Source organism: Ornithorhynchus anatinus, chromosome 12, assembly GCF_004115215.2.
Source record: "Ornithorhynchus anatinus isolate Pmale09 chromosome 12, mOrnAna1.pri.v4, whole genome shotgun sequence".
Lineage (NCBI taxonomy): Eukaryota > Metazoa > Chordata > Mammalia > Monotremata > Ornithorhynchidae > Ornithorhynchus > Ornithorhynchus anatinus.
In genome coordinates, this window is record NC_041739.1 from 35,356,769 (window position 1) to 35,361,073 (window position 4,305).

Genomic DNA, 4,305 nt, shown 5'->3' on the forward strand with positions numbered 1-4,305 from the left:
TGGTGAAGCTGGGAAGATCAACAAGATAAGGGTTTTATAATATCAGTCTTTTCAATGAGCAATAAAATGTTGCTCTGAAAACAAAATGCGTTGGTTAATCTGCTTTTAGAATTTTCTGGTATTTCAAAACTGCTTAAGAATCCATACATAGCTATAATATTCTCAAGAGGAGTTGATTAGAGGCATATTGGTGTAATAATAATTGCAATAATGATAATGGTACTTGTTAAGCACTTACTATGTGCCAGGCTTCCTCTCAGGATCACACCTGAAGAGTTTCCAGGACTCTACCAGTCTCGACTATGGGGAGGGAGAGGCAAGCAGAGGCCTGTCCATTCCATTCCTAGCTCGGGCAGTGGCTAGCGAGTGGAAAACAATCCGCTACAAGTCAAAACTCACCTGTGCTGGGCGGCAGTGGCATGGGAGAGAGTCGAGGGCGGACGCTCAAGTTTACTCAAGAAGGCGGCAGTGCTAAATCACTTCCATATTTTTGCCAAGAAAATTCTCCGGATACGCTACCAGAACTATTGCAGATGGAGGTGGGGCATTCTGGGAGAGATGAGTCCGTGGAGTTGCTATGGGTCGGAGATGATTCGATAGCATAAGACAAGACAGCGTGCCAAGCACTTGTTACTATGTGCCAAACACTGTTCTAACCACTCGGGTAGATTCAAATCAATTTTGAAATCAATTCCATTGGAAACAGTCCCTGCCCCATGTGGGGCTCACACTCTTAACCCCCACTTTACAGATGAGGTAACTGAGACCCAGAGAAGTCAAGTGACTTGCCCAGGGTCACACAACAGAAATATGGTGGAGCCGGGATTAGAGCCCAGGTCCTTCTGACTCCCAGGCCCACGTTCTCTCCACTAAGGCACGCTGCTTGCCCCACTGTCCACACCCTCATACCCTCTACTCATACAAGGGAGGGCGTGAGCGATTCATGTCTGGAACTCCCACAGAAGCAGTGTGGTTTAGTGGATAGAGCATGGGTCTGGGAGTCAGAAAGTCATGGGTTCTAATCCCTGATCTGCCACATGTCTGCTGTGTGACCTTGGGCAAATCGCTTCACTGGGCCTCAGTTACGTCATCTGGAAAATAGGGATTAAAACTGTGAGCCCCATGTGGGACAGGCACTGACTACCTTGTATCTAACCAGTGTTTAGAACAGTACTTGGGACATAGTAAGCACTTAAATAGCACCATGATAATAATAATCCCCGAAGAGCCAGTAGAAACAAAGCAAACAAACTCACAAATGCACTCTCCTTCCTTCCCCAACTGCAGCATTTTTGTCTAGCGCCATTCCCAGGTTTCTGCAGGGTGTGGTGAGGAGCCTGAAAATTGGAAGATAGAAAGAAGAGGAGAGAGTTAATGGGTTTGATTCTTGAATTGATCATCTAGACTGTAAGAAACTTGCAGGCAGAGATTGTGTCTACCTACTCTATTTTGTTCTTAGTACAGATCTCTGTACATAGCAAGTGCTCAATAAATACCATAGATTGATTAATCCCTGTCATTTGACTCATATTGTTTTCTCTGTAAAGAGAAATGTGAAGAAATAATGGTATGCTAATAACAATCATTATTACTATTAAGTACCAAATACCGTGTGCCAAATACTGTACTAAGCTCTGGGGCTGATACAAGACAGGCAGGTCAAATTCAGTCCCTATCCCACATGGGGCTTACAGTCTTAGGGAGGAAGAATACAGATGGTAAATCCCCATTTTATAGATGAGGAAACTGAAGCACCAAAAAGTTGTGACTTGCCCTAGATCACACAGCAGGCAAGTGGTAGAGGCAGGATTAGAATTCAGGTCCTCTGATTCCCAAGCCCTGCTCTTTCCATTTCGTAAGCTTCAAGAGAGAAAAGATTTATTCATTCATTCAATAGTATTTATTGAGCACTTACTATATGCAGAGCACTGTACTAAGCGCTTGGAATGGACAATTCGGCAACAGATAGAGACAATCCCCGCCCAACGACGGGCTCACAGAGATCAAGCCTTCCAAAGAGTTTTCATAGGATCAGTACATTGTGGGGTTTTCAAAATAGGGGATCTAGTGAAGGAAAATGATTTCTGCAGGCAGCAGTCTTGGTGTGCCAACTTGGTGTCTACACAACTCGTCTCCGCTACATTTTTATGAATTCTCGGGTGCTCGGAATGCCGTCGTCTGTCGCCTGCTAGATAAGCTGTGGCCTAGTGCAGAGAGCCCGGGCCTGGGAGTCAGAGGACCTGGGTTCTAATCCTGGGCTCTGCGGCATCCCTGCCGTGTGACCTCAAGCAAGACACTTGGCTTCTCTGGGCCTCAGTTCCCTCATCTGCAAAATGGGACTGCAATGTCTGTTTTCCTCCTACTTAGACTGTCAGCTCCAAGTGGGACCTGATCATCTTGTATCTCAGTACAGTGCTTCACACATAGTAAGTGCTTAACAAATACCACAGTTATTATGATTATTATTACAATACACAATATTATACCATCTGCAGGGCAAAGTCTGATTCATGCAGGCTCCAGTGGCTGCCCATCCAACTCCACATCAAACAGAGACTCTTTATCATTGCCTTTAAAGCATTCAATCAGCTTGCCCCATTCTATCTCACTAATCTCCTACTCCAGCCCAGCCAGCACACTCCGCTCCTCTAGTGCCTGCTTACTCACTCTACCCCAATCTCATCTGTTTCACCGCCGACCTCTCTCCCACATCCTCCCTCTACCCTGGAACTCCCTCCCACTCCATATATGCCAGACGGCCACTCTCTCCACCTTCAAGGCATTATTAAGGTCACACCTCCTCCAAGAGGCCTTCCCCGATTAAACCCTCTTTCCCCCGGCTCGCTCTCCCTTCTGCATCACCTGTGTACTCAGATCTGTGACCTTTGGACATTTGATATTCACCCCACCCCAACCCTACAGCACTTGCGCACATATATTTCAATTCTATATTATAAATTATCCTTACTAATGTCTTTCTCCCCCTCTAAAAAATAAATGGTGGTATTTGTTAAGCGCTTACTATGTGCAAAGCACTGTTCTAAGCGCTGGGGGAAACAAGGTGATCAGATTGTCCCATGTGGGGGCTCACAGTTTTAATCGCTACTTTACAGATGAGGTAACTGAGGCACAGAGAAGTTAAGTGACTTGCCCACAGTCACACTGCTGACAAGCGGCGGAGTTGGGATTCGAACCCATGAACTCTGACTCCCAGGCCCGGGCTCTTTCCACTGTACCACGCTGCTCCTCCTAGACTGTGAGCTCATTACAGGCAGGGAACGTGCCTGCTAATTCTGTTGAACTGTACTCTCCCAAGTGTATATTGCAGTGCTCTGCATACGGTAAGCGCTCAATAAATACCATCGACTGATTGATTCAGACAAGGCCGACGTTTCCGGAGTCACTAGTTCCACTTCAGGGTCTTCCCGGTTATGCTGATGCCTGTCTGACTGACCCGTGTCATTCCCTCTCTGGTCCTATCCTTCCACCTTCTAGCATTGGTGTGCTAGAAAGCCTCCAGTGCATCCCCCAAATCTGGTGGGTAGAAGTCTGAGGGCAGATGCTTAGAGTTCCCAGGCTTTCACGCAAGCCACAGCGACTCGTTGTTGTCTTATGCTGTCCAGTCGTGTCCGACCCATAGCGACGCCATGGACACATCTCTCCCAGGACACCCCACCTTCATCTGCAGTTGTTCTGGTAGTGTATCTGTAGAGTTTTCTTGGAAAGAATATGGAAGTGTTTTACCATTGCCTCCTTCGGTGCGGTAAACCTGAGTCTCCGCCCTCGACTCCCTCCCGTGCCACTGCTGCCCGGCACAGGGGAGTTTTGACGTGTAGCAGATTGCCTTCCACTCGCTAGCCACTGCCCGAGCTAGAAGTGGAATAGATAGGCCTCTCCTTGACTCTCCCTCCCTTAGTCGAGACTGGAAGAGGACTGGAAACTCTCCAGTTGTGACCCTGAGAGGTGGCATAACTACTTATCGGGTGGTTAAATGAAGCAGCACGGCCTAGTGGAAAGAGGACAGATCTAGGCGTCGTAATCCCAGCTTTAACACATGCCTGCTGGATGATCTCGGGCAAGTCACTGAACTTCTCAGCGCCTCAGTTTCCTCCTCTGCAAAATGGGGATTCAATCAATACCTAGTCTCTCTCTTGGATGGTGATCCCATTTCGGGCAAGGGGATATGTCTGAACTGATTATCTTATATCTACCCCAGTGCTCAGGACAGTGTTTGACACATAGTAAGTGCTTAATAAATTTCATTATTATTACTATTACGAAGGGAACATTCGGACTGCCAGTCTC

The 4,305-nt window shown here is 47.1% G+C and overlaps 2 non-coding genes across 2 annotated transcripts; one reads left to right on the plus strand and one right to left on the minus strand.

The window, feature by feature from the left end:
* Nucleotides 1-250: 250 nt before the first annotated feature.
* On the plus strand, nucleotides 251-389 carry LOC114815799. The gene has a single exon (XR_003763600.1). It is a non-coding gene; the product is annotated as a small nucleolar RNA SNORA7 (small nucleolar RNA).
* Nucleotides 390-3,828: 3,439 nt separating this feature from the next.
* Nucleotides 3,829-3,966, minus strand: LOC114815824. The gene has a single exon (XR_003763626.1). It is a non-coding gene; the product is annotated as a small nucleolar RNA SNORA7 (small nucleolar RNA).
* Nucleotides 3,967-4,305: the final 339 nt, after the last annotated feature.